The 18845-nt window shown below is 42.4% G+C and overlaps 1 protein-coding gene and 1 long non-coding RNA gene across 6 annotated transcripts in view; both read right to left on the reverse strand.

The window, feature by feature from the left end:
* The window catches only part of MFHAS1 (multifunctional ROCO family signaling regulator 1), a 101037-nt gene that overhangs the window by 55445 nt on the left and 26747 nt on the right, over positions 1-18845 (reverse strand). The window lies entirely within an intron of this gene.
* Positions 8333-13937, reverse strand: LOC128314358 (uncharacterized). Its single transcript, XR_008295895.1, has 2 exons — positions 10701-13937; positions 8333-10462 (listed from the first exon to the last, which is right to left on the reverse strand). It is a non-coding gene; the product is annotated as an uncharacterized LOC128314358 (long non-coding RNA).

The following is an 18845-nucleotide window of genomic DNA, read 5'->3' on the forward strand; positions in this document are numbered from 1 at the left end:
TTATTCTGCTCAGTATAGTCAATACGTGGTGTCACCCATAGAGCTGAATGGCCTCGATTTCCTGCCACATTCATGCTTAAGAAAAGAATCTCCAAGACACCGAGAGGGGAGCATGTTTGGTATGACGTAAGCAGGCACAAACAGATACACAAATACCCTCCCTATGTTGGCGTGTTTTCCTCCGTCCCGCTTATAAAAGGGGAAAGAAGACGCCTGTATACCTGGACCGCTCGGAAACACCCCCTGGGTCTGCTGTTTCGCAGAAGGGAGGCCCAGGTGGCCGTGGCTAATCCCTTCGCTTGTCTGTCTTTCACCTGGGCCCACCCGGTGTCCCACCTGACAGCAAACGGCTTGGAGTGGCCACTTGTGTCCCACCGTCCTCTCATCCTTAATGATTTCCAGCACATTTATCGTAACAGCATCCTTCCTGTTCTTCAAAGAGAAGATGATGACGCCAATTTACATGCAGCTCAACCTGTTAGCCGTTTTGGGGGAGTGACTCCCCTCTCCATTTTCTCAAGAGCCAGTCAGGCTTAAAAGTAAGTCATCCAGTTTCATTTCCTTCTCTAGCTCAAGCAAAGGATAAAAGGGAAAGCCATTAACATAAAGAGACACGAGTATATCGGCAAACAGAACCCACGGGGAACTCGAAACCCCCTCATCATTAAACTCGGAACTGAAATATTAAAATACTGGAGGAGATCAAGGCGAGCCCTCTGACCAGTAACAGAGCTGGATAGTCATTTTTAAAACAGTAAGTAAAACATCCCAGACAAAACTTAAAAAGCCTTTTGTCCTTATGTTAGGAGTACTTTCAATAAAAAAAAAAGAAAAACACTAAACAATAGAAAAACAGAGTACTATAGCAAGCCACCAGCCCACAGGCCACTTACCACAAAGAATTAAATGTCCACAGAACTACTTTTGTCCAACACAGGGTGATGTCGGCTTCCACACACAAAAGTGGCTTGGAAAAGAGTGGTTAAATACAACAACTTTTTTTTGTTTTTCCTGAAAGTGGGAAGGCGATTTACCCATGATTCCAAACATCCATTAAACTTACTTCCCTCTAAATTGCTGACTGAGTACACTCACCATTTCCCCCCACATATCAAGGGTAAAGGTACACAGTAAAGGACAGTAGTACTGCGGCGACAGAGTTAACAGGTCACTGACTTTCAAGCCTTCACTCACGCAGCCATGTATGTACGTGTGTAGGTGTGTATATACACACACCTGTGTATATCTTCTATATCCGTAATATATAGAACTATAAATGGCCAAGTGATATAAAAATAGTAAGATATATAGCAATATAACATATAATAACATATATTAACTATATATGACAAAGTATATATACAGGTATATATATTATACATCTATAACTATAATGACCAAGTAATATAAAAATAGTAAGATATATTACTATATAGCGATATAATATATAGTAACATATATATAACATATATATAATGGTTACACTATATATTGTTATATATCAGCAATATATATATACACACACACACACGTGTGTGTGTGTGTACACAGTATATATATATGTGTGTGTATACATATACATATACTTACGTTAGTGAGAAGAATGTACCATTAATATAAAGGTATTTACTCAGTCACACATTTCTACCTTCCCTTAGAACTCAGTCTGAATCTGGCACCAAAAGAGCCTCCTGTAGCCTGAAAATACAGTCTGTGTCTCCCGGACACAAAACGTGCAGCCTAAGTGGCTGCTTTATTGTGGTCAAGGGACCTATGCTTTTGCATAAATGAATTACTCCTTTATTTAAACTGCAAACAGGTAGGAGTAGATAAGCTTTACTTTCTAGCAAGAGCAAAAGTTACCTCCTTTTCCTTTCTCTCAAAGGGAACCAAACCCTGGGAGATAATTTATGGCTCAAAGCCGAGTTGCCTGGTATGACCCAGGGAAAATTCCATTTTGAGAAAATGTACTTTCCTTAAATACTCTGAGACAGAAAGCAGTCAGGTCTTGGATGAAGCCAGTAGACTTTCTCAGGATTAGGTAGAAACTTTTAGAAAATCAAAGGAAAGTCAAATACTTGAACCTAACACCTTGAAATCTTTACCCTGACCAACACTGATGGCTAATACTGTGCCTGTTCTAAGGAAAATAATTTTATGTGAACCATCCACTTTTGACTAGGTTTGAGGCTACAAAAATGAAAAACCAAATTGTAAACTTTTCAACCCAGTGGCAATTACACTAGTGTGCACTTATAAACTCTCAACTACGCCCCTTGGTAAATGTCACTTAAAGTTTTCTTTCATTAACTGAAACAGAAACAACATGGGTGTGATAACACACGTTAATAATTTCCCACTTTTTATAAAACGTTAAAAGCAAAAGTAACAGTCAAGGATACAGAACCTGAAAACACTTCCCTTATTAGAGAGGCAGGCTTTGGCACTGATGTTTTCTTGACAGTGTATTTCCAAATGATAACAGAATTTTTAAACTGGAAGAGACTTTAAAGGTCACTTAATCCAGCACCTCATTTTAAAGACGAGACGGCAGGACCAGAGAGCTGAAATGTCCAAAGACACAGAGCTTACACACAGAAATGGTATCCGAGGGCTCTGAATTCCCAGGCCATCACACCGTACAACCACCCACCTAACCCTTCAGCACCGGTGTAAGGTCAACAGAACTTGCCTTTGCTCCTTCTCCAAACCAGCCACCCCTTCTAGCAAGTCCCAAATATACTCCAACAAGTCCATGGATGGTTTTACCGCTCTGGCAATGAATCGCCTACAGCCCATCAGCTTTTCTTTAGAATAACCTTCTTGGCTTCATGATCCAGAATCTTACCTAGGGCCATGAATGGAAATTTGCCTCAAGGGCTTGGGAGAAAATTCCAGAGCCAGATGAATTACAAAAATGACAAGAACGTTTTTCTTTCCCTTTTTATTAAGCTTTGCTTAGTTTTAGGATTCCCAACTCTCTCAAAAAGAAGCTGCCCTTTTCATTTGTGCTATGACTTAGACTTGGATGTCTGATGAATAGGAATTAGATTTTGTTGTCTGATCCCAAACACTGAGGGTTAGTATCCTTCCAGTCCTTAATATTTGCAACGTTTCTGCCATTTAAATGAGAAGTACACTGGCAAGTGGGAAGGACACCGGGCCTCGGACATATGTGAACACAACTGCTTTAAGAATACATGGATCAGTGCAGACCGATCTGAAAAGTGAGGTCTGGATGCCCCAAAACAGCCTCTCCAACTCTGCGAGTGGAACTGCGGTATAGACAAGATCATGGATCTGCCTGGCAGTTTAACCAAATGCATTACACCATGTAGTGGCATGACATGGAGTTTCAGCGTCTTGTTCACCAACCAGGGAAGAGCAAGTTTAAAGTGCTTAATCTACTGTCGCAAAACAGGACTGGAAACAAAACCCTATTCTTCCACGTTATACCCCTGCCCCTGGCTTTTATTTTTTCTCTTTCCATTCACGAAGTAACACTTTAACTAAAGAATGCACTGCAAATAAAAACAAATACAGGAAGTTAACCTGAGCATAACACTAGCAGTAATGTTAAACTAAGGTGAATGGAAAATAGGAAGCTTCGATGCCTCCCATAAAACAAGGTTTTCTGGCATTTGAGCCATCAAGAGCAATCACCTAGTCCTCTGTTCTCTGTAAGGCCTTAGTGACAGAGAAAAACTATTCTTCTCCGGGCACAGTTGAAGCTGAAGTGTAAACTCCCAGTCACCAAGTACATCCCCGGGAAGGACTGAACGCTCCTCAAAAACACTTCCGCAGAGCCCAGTTTCAGGGGCGTGGAAAGTGGGGGTGGGACGCCAGCGTCCTCTCAAGGGAAGCACCAAGCGAGCCCCCCCACCAGACACCCTTTTCTCCAGAGTCAGGGTTGCAGGAGTGCCCGGCACATTGCACATGTTGTTAGCGTGGCCACTTACAAATCACCACACGAGGCTTTAGGTCTAGCGTCTGCTGTTTCGATGGCTTCAGGACCAATGGGAGCACTCCGTTTCCTTGCAAATTCTGTGTTCTCGGGACACCAGCACCCCTCGGTAAAGCTGCGATTCCAACTTCCGTGGCCATGTGCCACCGATGCTCTTAATGAGCATACATTGATTGCGTTCTCAAGTCTAGAGAAAAAGCTTTCTATTTTTGCTTTCCCTAATACAGCACAGCCCCAGAGCGTGCCCCACCACGCAAAGCTCTAATTTGGCTGACATCTGAACAAAGTCTGCTGAACAGTTTCTTACATTAGGCTGTAATTGTTTTTAGCCCTACCGAGTCAAATTTATATTCTGGGAGAAGGGCATGAGTCCTCACTTCCAAATACTTAAGGTCAGAACTATTTACATTTCCACAAAAAACAGTTACACGCAGACCTACTTCAGAGTCGTACTTTGTGGATGGGAGGACGGCCTAAAAAAAACGATATTACCCAAAAGAAGCAGGAGACCCTCATTCTATTCCCAGTAGCAACCACTACCTAAATCAGCCTGTGTCTCTGCTCTGCAGCCCCTGACTTCATCCCTACATGCTCCACTTCCTCCTACCATAAAAACGGAGAGATCACCATTCGTTCATGCTTAGTTATACTGTGTATATACACCGACCCACACATACATACTCACACACCCTGCAAAAATCTGGAGGCTTAAAATACCCGAGGTTGTCATAACCTGCTCTGATCCCCTCTAGCTGAACAGATGACAATCTCTGGTCCTGCCTGTCCCTGCTCACCTCTCAGGAAGGAAGCAGGGCACTGGCGAGCTGCAACGAGAGGAACACAAAAGCAGAGAGGGAGAAGGGGTTCCATAATCCCAGACAACTCTTTCATTTGGCAACAGGCATGACCTCCCCGAATGGCTGCTTATGGACATAAAAAACTTGGATTAGGAGTGTCTGGCTCACAGAAGGCAAGAGGCACTGGCAAACCCATTAATTCAGGTCCTCACTACATAATTCTATAATCAATGCTACCTAGTTGTTGGTGGTGAAATGGTCCATCCTCACTAATACTACTTGTGAAGGAATACTACGTTGTGGTCACACGGTAGAATTATACCTGTTCTGGTTCAAAAAAATAGTTTCTTTCTTTTTTTTTAATGTTTATTTTTGAGAGAGAGAGACAGAATGTGAGCGGGGGAGGGGCAGAGACACAGAATCCGAAGCAGGTTCCAGGCTCTGAGCTGTCAGCACAGAGCCCGACATGGGGCTCGAACTCACAAACTGTGAGATCATGACCTGAGCCAAAGCCGGACGCTTAACCGACTGACCCACCCAGGCGCCCCCCCCCAAAAAATAGTTTCTAAGTAATGGACATTATATAGGGTTGCCAGATTGAGCAAATAAAAATATAGGATTACCAATTAAATCTGATATGGCATGGGACATATTTATACTATAAAATTATTTGTTGTTTACATAAAATTCAAATTTACTAATACATGCATACATGGGACATACTTAAAATAAATATTAGTTGTTATTTACATGAAATTCAAATCTGAGCACTCTGTACTCTATCCGGCAACCCTAACATTGCACTAGATCCTGGGAGAACAAAGATGGGTGAGACATGGCATCTGACCCCCAGGAGTGCACTGTCTGGTGAGAACCAGATCTGAACAAGAACCACACAGGCTACAATGGAGGATGAGAGGGGCTGACCAGGTTATTTGAGAAACACAGGCAAAGGAGCCATTCAATCCTAATTTAGCACACCCATAAATTCTCTACCCTTCATAATAAAATGAAGTATTATGGACTTTTTTATTCTAGAATGTTCCACATTCTACAGATTATATACTACTGATTCATGAACTTGCTAAGTGTTCCAAGTGTTCTTCCCTACCTGGACATCACCCACCATTCCCCCCTTAGGAGTATTATCGACAGCGTAAGACGCAATCCCCAAGCTGGCTGAAGTTTTTGAAACTTCCAGGAATTGCTCAATCCAGAGGGCTCTGTTGATAACATCCAAGGAACCCACATAAAATCACAGAGTGATGCGGCTTGCACGCAGGAGGTGCTCAGTAAGAGTCATCTGGATAAGGAAACTGAACTTGACCAACGCCACGCCATGTTCTTGTGTAAACCCCAAACCTCAACAACTGTGAAGAACATTCAGTATGCTTACTGCTGTTACTTGCATCTGAAGCAAGCCAATGTCGAGGTAATCTAATAGGAGTTCGAGACTACTGTCCATAAAACAGATTTGAAAAGACAGATGAGAAAACAAACTGAGCTGTTTACAACGTCAAATAATCTTCATGACTTTGTGTGCTTTGAGAGCTAGCATGGTTTGAGAGTTTGCCTGTTTCAGATACAATTTAGAGGATGGTCTTCACCATCTCTGTTGAAACGAGGGATTCCCCACATGCTACTCATGTACACAGCTCTGAAAGTAAGATTTGGGGCCCATATTTGGAAAACTAACTCTCCTTTCATATCTTGAGCTTTTTTTTTTTGGCTCCCAGCAGCCAAGGGAGTTGGGCAAGGCACAGAGTGGACGGGTCAGGTCGGGTCCAGCAAGGACAGTACCGGAGTGACCTGCCTCAGTGCCACATGGTTCTCCCTTTATGGTGATCTGGCAGGCGTCATCTGCAAGCCTGGAACAGAAATGCCTCAAGCCTAAAAGTTATCTGAACCTTCTTATGAAGGGCTACTTCACTTCCCCTTGATTTCCAGATCAAAGGAGAAAAAGCAAAAGAAAGGTAGAAAGAAAAAGAAGCGGAAAATGCTAAGAAATAAGTGGTATGTACTTATTTCCTGCTGGAATTGCCTTAGACCTTGGAAAAGAGGCCATGACGACTGCTGAATGCATTAGGTAAGGTTTGGGGTCCATCGGTGGAAAACCCAGATCATATCTCACATCAAAGACCATAGTTCAAAACCTTAAAACTGGGTAATTAGCTTCATATTATTTTCCTTACAAGGTCTCATGTCTCAGCGTTAAAAATACCAACACTTCAAAAAATAAAATTGGCCTTTTGTTCCCACCCCACTCATCTGTGCGTCCTCAGCACTTACAAACTGTCACAACACACAGCGCATACGCCATGATGTTTGATAAACTGCCGAGTTAATGGATGGGGCCCATGAGTTTCAACCCTATGAGCCAGGTTCCCTACCATGGGCGCTCCTGGGTCTATTAGTGCACACAGGATACTCCGCAGCTACATAGTTCTATTTATACATTTTCCCAACTGCCAACATCATTCTCTAGCTGATGAAGCGATAAAAGTATATTCATGTTCTCATCTTTCAAGGCCCAGCATTAGAACTTACTCAAACCCAGACACTTTCCCAAGTCAGAAAAGTAAAAACACTATTTCATAATGCATTAAAAAAAAAAAAGTCAACCTGTTCATAATTTTGTTTTGGAGGCAGTGCAGAAGGAAACATTTTGGAAAGCACTGCCAAATTCTAAAAAAAAAAAAAAGGAAAGAAAAAAGAAAGAAAGAAGAAAGAAAAGAAAAAAGAATTGTAAAAAGCCAAAAACAAATTTAGGCCACTGAACAAATGGGGGGAAAACTGTACCAATTCAAGGCAACAAAGGTTTAAACAAAGTTTGTGAAAGATTTAATTCCAGATGTAGCCCCAGTACTTAACTATTAAACAGTCAATCTAACTTTCATTGGTTAACCAGTACAGGACAGGTTTGCTTCTTATTTAATATCCCTTTCAGATCGCTGCCTCCATAATGAGATACATGGCAAGCCAAAATATGCCAACTTTTTCTGCCTTGAAGTAAACATATTAACTTTCCGGCCTTTGGTGCTTTCTTCTTCCTCTTATTCAGACACAAATAATCTAGTCATCCCAACCACATTTAATAAGTAATGTATAAATATAAACATATATGTTTATATATAATATATATACATAAGTAGCATATATATACATATAAGTAATATACATATAAAATTACAAACAAAAGCGAGTAAAAATAACTGCCAAGTTAAATAAATTAATGAAATTAATTCTAAGAATAATTTTAATTAAAAATTAGTTCAGGGACACTGGCTGGCTCAGTCAGTGGAGCGTGGGATTCTCGATGTCAGGGTCGTGGGTTCAAGTCCCACACTAGGTGTAGAGATTACTCAAAAATAAAATCTTCACAAAAATGAGTTCGAATTTAATCAGTCTTCTGTTTTGTGAATTCAATAAACATATATGACTTTTAACTCTCTGTTAACATAACAAAAGGTGACATTTACAAACGAATTTTAAAAACTGCCTAAAACGTAAAGCAAGTTTTCCTCTACAGCTAGCCAGTTCCCTCTGCTCACCTGCCCCACTTACTGATATGTACACGTTGCTACCCAACAATCTACCAACACCAACTTTTAGTAAAACCTTTTTTTTAATTCATTTATTTGAGGCGGGGGGGGGCATGTGCACGCTTGCAGGGGAGGGGCAGAGAGGGAGAGGGAGAATCCCAAGCAGGCTCTGCATTGTCAGCACGGAGCCCTTAGCTGAGCTCAAACTCACAAACCATGAGATCATGACCTGAGCCAAAATCAAGAGTCGGATGCCCAACCGACTGAGACACCCAGGCGCCCCTTGGTAAAACATTTTTTAAACAGACCTAGAAAAAGATGATTCAAATACCTGAGCTTCACCAAGCAAAAATGCTCTAACACAACGACCAATGTACACTACTCTGGCTCATTTCTCTGTCTCCACGCCCAATAACCTTGGATCCAAACCAGAGCAACAGCCATCTGTCTGACACCTGGATGCAAACTGGAAGGAGGTAAGGTGGTGGCTAAGAAACCAGGAAGGGAAGGAAGAAAATTGTTTAGTTAGTGCCTACAATGTGCTAGGCATTGTTGTGCATTTTCATGCATGCTATCTTATTTACTCTTTGCAAAAGCTCTATGAAAGAGATACAGCTTTTTTATAGTGAAGGAAACAGACACAGATGGTCCCAAGTCATTTAAATATAAATAAATAAAAGTATTCTTCTTCATATCTCTTTTTATTACCCTTTGCTATATAGGACAATTCCAAATGGCCAACCAGTTTTGGAGGCTAAGAGGGTTCAATATTAAACTGTTTATTTTATTGGGACCTAGAGCTACAGACTAGGTCTATGCTACTTAAAATGATCATGTGAGGGGCACCTGGGTGGCTCGGTCGGTTAAGCGTCCAACTTTGGCCCAGGTCATGATCTCGTGGTTTGTAGGTTCGAGCCCCGCATTGGGCTGTACGCTGACAGCTCAGAGCCTGGAGCCTGCTTCAGATTCTGTATCTCCCCCTCTCTCCACGTCTCCCCTGCTTGTGCTCTCTCTCTCTCCATCTCTCAAAAATGAGTAAATGTTAAAAAAAATTTTTTTAAAGATTATGTGATACCATGATCACTGTATTAAAAATGATTATGCCTTTTGGGGCGATACATACATTACCTTGATTGTGGTGATGATCTCATAGGTATACACGTACATCAAAACTTACCAAATTGTACACTTGAAATATATGCAGTTTATTGTATGTCAATTGCACTTCAATAAAACTGAGAAAAAGTTTATGCCATGGATGAGACCCAAATAGGTATAAGAAAAGTGAAAATATCCATAACTGATAAAGTATTCTGAGTCAAAAAAGCTATATGACGAATATAACCAAGATTTATCTATCAGCATTTCTCAGAGTATATCCCACATAACACCAGCTCTCAGGGATGTTAACAAATGTTTTACACACACACTACATGCGCATACAGGTTCTGCGATCACCTAAGTTTGAGAACTGCTTCATTAAACAAGGCTCTGAGAACTTCTCAGAGGCTTTCTCTGATACTTCGTGCTTTTCAAAAACAGCTCTATAAAAACACAATTTCCTGAAACGAATTTGACCAGAAACCCTTTCCCAGAGGGTCTCCTGGGATCACTAATCTGCACAACACACTGTGGGTAATGCTGCTCTAATTCACAGGCTCACGGGCTCTGGATCAGCTGATCGCTTAGAGACCAGGGAGGCCAGGGTTCTCAGAACGCGGCCCCAGGTGTAACTGTGGCTCTCACTCATGAACCCCCTCTTCCTTCCCAGTGACAGGGGGAAGTGGGCACGACTCAGAGGCATTAGAGAACACGGCAGGGTGTGAGCAGAGATCCCTGCATCATGTCCTGCTGCAGAAATCCTCCTGATCCCTTCTATATGAGCCCTATACCAGGGCTGCTGTACCAAAGGACCATAAATTTAAACAGGAATGTACCATCCCCCAGTTCTGAAAGCCAGAAGTCCAAAATCAAGGCGTCTGCAAGGTTGGTTCCCCCTGAGGGCTGTCAGGGCAAACCTGTCCCAAGCCTCTCCCCTTGGCTTATAGGTGGCTGTGTTCGCCACGTGTGCCTGTCTGTCTCCAAGTTCCCACATTGTAAGAGGACAGCAGCCATGTTGGATTAGAGTCTATCTAATGAATTCATTTGAACTTGAGCACCTCTTTATTTTTTTTTTTAATTTTTTTTCAACGTTTATTCATTTTTGGGACAGAGAGAAACAGAGCATGAACGGGGGAGGGGCAGAGAGAGAGGGAGACACAGAATCGGAAACAGGCTCCAGGCTCTGAGCCATAAGCCCAGAGCCCGACGCAGGGCTTGAACTCACGGACCGCGAGATCGTGACCTGGCTGAAGTCGGACGCTTAACTGACTGCGCCACCCAGGCGCCCCAAAGCACCTCTTTAAAGCCTGTCTCCAAATAAGGTCACATTCTGAGGTACCAGAACTTAGGACTTCAACATAGGACTCTGAGGGGGACAAAATTCAATCCGTAACACTTTTCAACATAGTGCTAAACTGGCAAGAGATTTGTAAGACGTCCAGTTGACAGACTTACCCTACCTATGGAAGTTGTAACCTGACAGATTTTGCTACCTATCTGAATACCTTCTGAATTCTCTGCTGCTCTAATTTATACTCCAGTTTGGTAAGCTATCTTTATTCTGTTATACAAATAGATTGATTATAAAAAATGTTTCCTTCATCTGACAATCTACGCATAGGTAGCTTTTTACTATGGTTTCTGTTAATGACCTGTTGAGCCCACCCTATGTCAGGCACATTTATTCCTCATCCTCACATCCCTTTAAAGTTAGTGTTTTTCATATTTAAAGAGAGGGGGCAGGTGGGTCAGGTAACTTTCCCAAGGTCACACAGTTAGCAAGGAGCCGAAAGTTGGGATCTGAATCCAAGTCTGGCCCCCGAGTCCTCATCCATCCTCTCCATCACACGGTGGTTCTAAATCCGGAATGGCTGCATTATCCTTCTACTTTTACTGAGGTTTAGTCCACTCAGCAGCCAAAGAAGTAGTCTTGAGAGGGAAAAAAATCAAGAGCTCTATTTTAGACATGAGATGCCTATTAGATATCCAAGTGGTGGTACAGGCTCGCTAAATGTGTGAGCCTGAAACTCAAGGTGGGTAGTTGGTGCTGGAGATACAAGTTTTTCATTCACCTGCATATGTGTGGTATACTAAAACCAAGGAACAGATGACATTGCTTCATGATACAGGGTGCTTGTCAGCAATGTGGCCAAACAGGACACAGCCTCTCTTGTATGATATGTGAGTTAAGAATGGTTTTTACGTTTTTGAAATGGTTAGAAAAATTAAAACTATTTCAACACGTAAAAACCGCATGAAATTAAAACAGTACAGTCCAAAATAGTTTTCTTGGAACACAGCTACACTGGCTCAAATGTAGGCGATGATAATGGCTGCTTTTTTTTTTTTTTTAATGTTTATTATTTTTGAGAGAGAGACAGACACAGAGAGAGAGGGAGGGAGGGAGGGAGGAAGAGTGCACAAGCAGGGGAGGGGCAGAGAGAGAGGGAGACGCGGAATCTGAAGCTGTGCTGACAGCTCAGAGCCAGACACAGGCTCGAACTCACGAATCGCGAGATCATGACCAGAGCCGAAGTCGGACGCTCAACAGACTGAGCCACGCGGGCACCCCGCCAATGGCTACTTTTGTGCTACAGCATCTGGGTTTGAGTAGCTGTGCCAGACTGTACGGCCCACAAGGCCCAGATTTCCCAGAGAGAGAAGAGACGTGTCAGGAGAGGCATGTCCCTAGCAGCCTGGGACACTGGGATGAGAAAGCCTGTCCGGCAAAGGGGACTGAGCAGAGCATCCGGTGAGGCAAGACAGCTGAGTGCATGATGTTCCTCAAAGCAGCAAAGAAACAGGAGGCCAGGGGAAGGCAGTGGCCCCAGAAAGATGGCGGGGACAACAGCGGGGTCCGGTGGGAGGAGGACCGGGCCACTGACCACACGGTCACCACTGAAGACCAAGACAAGAGCAGCTCTGGACAAAGTCTGACTGAAAGAGCTTTGAGAAAGAACAAGAAGCAGTCAATACAGAAGATGAACAACGTTTCTGAGGAACTTCACTCTAAACGGGGGGTAGACGGCAGCAAGAGAAGACCATCAGGGAAAAACCAGGCTTCGGTTGTTTGTTTTAAGGAAGGAGATGTTACGGGCTAATGACACGCTGCCAGGAACACACAGGTGGGGGGGAAGTGAACCACGAGAGCGCGGGGAGCACTCACCGTAAGAACTCAGCGCTTCGGAAGAGACAGGAGTACAAGTGGCTAGGACAGGGGTGGCTCGTCCACGGGACAGGCAAGGCGAAGACACCATATGGGCACGGATACAAGTATGCTGGCAAATGTGGTGTCAGGACAATGGGGACGTTCTCGTCCTACTCCTTGTTTCTCAGTAAAATCAGAAACGAAGACGTTAGCTGACAGGGCGACAAAGGTCGCTGAACACTAACAGAGAGGAGAAAGTAAGAAATGTCAGGCCACCGGAGCGTAAGAAGGTAAACGAGGGCGGTGTAGCAGGACATTCTCGGGGGACACTTGAGCGACGTGATGTCGTACATCTAAGGGGAAACCATGCAGCGTGGTTGTCCGTCTTGAGCTACGTTCAAACACTTCACACTAGAAGGATCATGTGGCAGGGAAGCGGGGCTGAGCCAACGGAGGTGAACGTGTGGTGATGGTCCACGCAGTCTAAGTGGGGTGAGGAAGAGAAAGACAGGGTACAGGTGGTAAGGTCCACACCCTCTGGAAGTCCCAGGGGGATCAAAGAATTTTTAGTGGATTCTGTAAATAATTAACCAAATGTACCCCATCAATTTAGGTCTTCAAATAGTGCGATTTAAAAAACCCAAAGTAGTGGGGCACCTGGGTGGCTCAGTCGGTTGAGCCTCTGACTTCGGCTCAGGTCATGATCTCACGGTTCGTAAGTTCGAGCCCCACATCGGGCTCTGTGCTGACAGCTCGGAGCCTGGAGCCTGCTTCGGATTCTGTGTCTCCCTCTCTCTCTGCCCCTCCCTTGCTTATGCTCTCTCTCTGCCTCAAAAATGAATACAACATTAAAAAAATTTTTTTTTAAACCCAAAGTAGAGACTTGTCTAGAATTCAAGAAAATCAAGGGAATTTTCTAGGAAAATAAAAACAAAAACTTAGGAAGCAGTCACCCCAAAGCACCTACCAATCAATAATTTCCTCCTGTCCAGGGACAGGACTCCATGAAGGTACAATATCACTCACTTTACTTCTTCTCTGTGCAACCACGAGTGATAAGACAGGTGAGCCAAGCCAAGTGGGAGGAAGGAAGCAGGCTCTGGGGAGGAAACAGATTAGGCACGCATGGGAGAAAAAGAAGAATCTGGAGGAGGAAGAGAGTAAGATGGGGTAAGAAAGAAGGAGGGAAGGAGACAGTAATGGTTCAAATCAGTCTAAACAAAAAAAGAGTGAAATAAGTGCTGGCTTCTGCACACAGTGGCGTCAACAGCAGGAAACTCAACGTCCACAAGCCATAGACCAGCAACCACCAACACCAGGGCTCCAAATTCCTCAACCACCACTTGCCCTTTCTTCCAACACACAAACTCTCATTTAAAAAAGTCATTTTTATTAGGGGTGCCTCGGTGGCTCAGTCGGCTAAGCGTCCTATTCCTAATGTCGGCTCAGGCCACGACCTCACGGTTCAGGAGTTCGAGTCCTGCATCAGGCTCCCCGCTGACAATGCAGACCCCGCTTGGGATTCTCTCTCCCTTTCTCTCTGTCCTCCTCCCGCTTGTATTCTCTCACTCTCTCTCAAAATAAATAAATTAAAAAAATAATAATTCTTATTAAAGACAGCCCGTCAGCTTCCTAAGGCTGCCATATAAAATACCACAAACTGGGTGGCTTAAACACCACAAATGGATTGCCTCAGAGTTCTGGGGACTGGAAGTCGAGATCTAGGTGCAGGTAGGGTGGTTACAACCCTGAGGGCCATGACAGAGAATCTGACCCAGGCCTCGCCGAGCTTCTGTGGTTGCTGGCAATCCTTGGTCTGCCTTGGCTTCTCCTGCGACTCCCTGGTCTCTGCCTTCACCTCCACGTGGCGTTCTCCCCGGGTGATGACTGTCTTGTCCAAATTCCCCCTTTTCATCAGGACACTAGTCATACTGGACAAAGACCCACCATAATGTTCCCATTTTGACTTGTTTCCCTTTGCGACGACCCTCTCTCCAAATAAGGTCCCATTCTGAGGTACTGGGGGTTAACGCCAACATATCTTGGGGAGAAGGGGCACAACTTAAGCCATAACAGACAGCCAGGCTTGTCTTAGTTTAGTCTCTTCAATTAGAAGGCAGGGAACCTAAGGGCAGATACCTGCTTTCAAAGAACTCTGACTGCCTCAAAAGATGGAGGGATTTGACAGACAAAGTACATATTTTACAACTTTGGTGGGGACTGATGTTAAATGTGGTACAAAACACAGTTTCGTTAAATTTCATGTCAGTGTATGACTGCATTAGAAACAATCTCAAAGCAGATGCAGTAGTTTTGGAATTACATTTTCTGCAGCTTAGCGTTTCCAATGTGCAGGATTATAAGTATTTCCAGAGAAAGGAAGAAAGGGAGAAGAAAAAAAGGGAAAAAATGACATATTGCCCCACATACACACTGCTGCCGCAACCCAGAAAAGTAATTCTTAACATAATATGTATTTTTTTTTATCATAAACTGAAGATTTTCCCAAATTTGGGGTGATCTCAAATGTAAACTAAGCATAATTTGTACCCCAAGACCCTTTTCAAAAAGAAGCTTTTGTGACAGAGGGAGGGCATGATTATAAAGGGGCAGCAGGGGAAGTTTACTAGAGCATAATAGAATTTTTCTGTATTCTGATTGTGGTGGTGATTATACAAATCTATTTACAAGTTAAAGTTTATGGAACTGTATTCCTAGAAGGGTCAATTTCACTGTATGATAATTTTACAAAGAATAAAAAAGAATATTAGCAGTAACTTAGTGTCTATTTTTCAACATTGTTTAAGGGACACCTGGTATTAATCCCATTTTCCAGGTAAGGAAAATGGCAGCTTGGAATTAAATAATTTGCCCAGGATTGTAACACCTTATAAGGAGGCTGTAGGATTTGAAACCACATTTGGCTGACTCCAAAGCCTGTCCTCTCTTCTACTGTTCCCCAATACCACCAAAAAAAAAAAAAAAAAAAAAAAAAAACAACAACCCACTGAAGTACTTCGTTTGGGTTTGCCTACTCCTTCTCCAAGCTGCAAATCCTTGATCAAAAGCAAAGGCTATTTTCAGAGGAACACACACACACACAGACCTGCGACTCCATAAAGAGAGCACAGAACAAAGCATGGAAACCCATCCCACTTACATAACATCGTTTGGTGGGTACACTCCCTTCTGGGGCAGATGTCCAAAAACAACAGCTTATGTGCTATGTGTCAACAACCTCATCTCTAACTGTTTAGGACAACTCCATTCCACACGAAAAGAATAACCACCTGCCCTCTCAGTCCCCTTGAGTCCCCCTAATAATACTTGATTATTAGAAGGAGAAGAAAGTACACCATAATTAGGAAACACAAAGCATACGTTCTGCTCCTTCTTTTCCATTTTGCTTGGACGGGTCTCCACTTAGAAACCTAAGAAAACAGGGCATTAAGCTCACCAGACTGGACACACTGCTATATTGAATTCTCTAGAATATGTCTTTAGGCGTTTCCCAGGGTTGTTCTTGGATGCTGAGTGTGGCCCCTGTCGCCACCTTAGTCAACAATGAAGTTTAGTCTTAGGATGAAGTGACAGCCACTTGCCCAACATCTGCACTCCAAATGAAAGACCACAAAGACACCCAGAAACACGCCTCCTTAAGCACTCATTATCTGAGGTGAGCCGATGACTCCATACATTCAACCAAGAACTAAAGAGTCAGCATGAGGTATTCCACTAAGTAATGGCAAACCTTACCAACTCCTATTGAGAAAGGTGAAGAGAGGCTTGCTCTTGGCAGAATGCTCTAATTTTCACACAGACTGAATGGTTGGCCTTGTTTCCATTTTTCCTTCAGGTTCATATATGTGTGTGTGTGTGTGTGTGTGTGTGTGTGTACATACACAAATCTACAACCCCTTATTTCTTCAGTAAGGAAACCCAAATACCTTCTTCTGCTTACTACAATGGAGACAAGACAATACCAAGAGCTGTATTTCAGTCTCTTATCTGTGATTATGACAAAGTCTACACTTGTCTTCTAATTTCATCACCTAAATTCCTTTGGGCAGGAGCAACAAATTCATCTTTATAGCCATTCCTTACTAATTCCAAGTAAAAGGACCTGAAAGCGGTAGAGATACATAAAGCATCTACTGAACTGAATTGAAGCACAATGAGATAAAATAAAATGCATAACTCAGAACGAAAAATTGAGGCTCCTTGTCTTAGAAAACCCTTGGAATATAACCACTGCACGTAGCCTTGAACTGTAACCACTGCCACAAGTCTTTCCAGCGTATCAGAAAGCAAACAAAATGTCTTCTTTAGTTGAACCATATGAAATTGCTGCTTTTGAAGGTCAAAAATTACTAGATATCAACAATTTCCTGTGGTTCAACTTAATATAATTAATCCCACAAGCGAAGGTGGGAAATCTGGATATATCTTCAGTAACACGTTTCACTTACCAAAACATTCACGTACAAAGGATGTGATCACGAGGCGTATACCATGTTCACGTGAAAAACAAAAGGTATGTTTCTGGGTATCTAAGGAGGTCATTTTAATCAGAACTTATGTTTTTAATTAGTTTTAATGATGTATAATTTACATACAATAAAGCTCATTAATTTTAAGTGTAGAATTTGATGGTTTTTGGCAAATGTATCCATTTTTGTTATCTCCACCACAATCATGGTGTGGAATATTTCTATCACCCAAAACAGGTCCCTGGGAGCACATCCCCTCCCCCACCACTAGCTCTCTGTCACTGCAGCCTTCTGCCTTTTCTACCGTTTCCTACAAATGGACTCATACAGTATATACTCTTTTGTGTTTGGCTCCCTTCACTTAGCACAATGGCTTTGAGATTCACCTAGATTGTTTTATTAATAGTTCATTTCTTTTTACTGTTAAGTAATACCCCAGAATTTGTTTACTCGTTCACCAAACAAGCTGTTTCCTGTATCTGACCATAATGAAAAAAAGCTGTAAATCTTTTTTTCTTTTTACAGCTTTTTGCACGTAAATCTTTCTTTAAATATTTTCATTTCCCTTGAGTGAATACTCAGTTATGAAGTTGCTGCGTTATATGGTAAATGGATGTTTAGCTTTTTAAGACACAACCACAGTTTCATACAGTGATTATGCCATTTTGCCTTCCCATCAGCCACAGGGGAGGGCCTGAGCTGTTACACATCCTTACCAACACTCGGTATAATCAGTCTTTTAAATATTAGCCATTCCAGGGGGTATGTAGCAGTATTTCCCAGTGGTTTTAATTTTCCTTTCCCTAATGATTAATGATATTGCTATCTCTTAATATGCATATTGGCCATTCATACATCCTATTTTGGAGAGTGTCTATTCAAATCTATTGCCCAGTTTGTTTGTGTTTTTTAATTTTAGCGAAAGAGCATGAGCAAGGGAGAGAGGCAGAGGGAGAGAGAGAGAATCTTAAGCAGACTCTGTGCCCAGCATGGAGCCTGACACCGGGTTCGTTCCCAACACTCTGGGTTCATGACCTAAGCCAAAATCAAGAATTGGATGGTCAACCTGACCAAGCCACCTAGGTGCCCTTACCCAGTTTTTAATTGGATTTTATTACTAGCATTGGGTTGTAAGAGGCTTTTTTTTTGTATCAGATATATGTTTTGCAAATGTTTTCTCCTGAACTATGGATCGCCTGTTCATTTTCTTACTAGTTCTTCTGAAGACCTTAAGTTTTTCATTTTAAGTCCGATACATCAAATTTTTTCTTATATAGTTTTTGTGCTAAAAATCAAACCAAACCAAACCAAAGAAAACCTTTGCCTATTCAAAGGTTACAAAGAGTTTCTCCTATGTTTTCCTCAGAAGATTTTACAGTTTTAGCCCTTACATTTAGATTTATGATTTATTTCAAGTTGATTTGTGTATATGGCATGAGGTATGGGTCGAGGTTCATTTTTATGAATATGAAATTATCTCAGCACCATCTGTTGAATATATTATTTTTCCCTCCTGAATTTCTTTTGTACTTTTGTCAAGCAAACATCAATTAACCATATATATCAGTCTATTGTGTTCCAGTGCTTTGTCCATCCCTACACTGATACCATACTGTCTTGATTATATACTGTCCTGATTACCTTGATAACAGGTAGTAAAACTCCTTCAACTTAGAATGCCTATTTGTCAATAATTTAAAAACTTGTGAATGATTCCCCATGGGATAGTTCACTCCCAATGGACCTATCGTAAGACCTCTAGCTGATGCCATTGCCTTCTGCATCACCACCACCCCTGTGTTT

The sequence above is a fragment of the Acinonyx jubatus genome, chromosome B1 (genome assembly GCF_027475565.1).
Source record: "Acinonyx jubatus isolate Ajub_Pintada_27869175 chromosome B1, VMU_Ajub_asm_v1.0, whole genome shotgun sequence".
Taxonomy (NCBI): Eukaryota; Metazoa; Chordata; class Mammalia; order Carnivora; family Felidae; genus Acinonyx; species Acinonyx jubatus.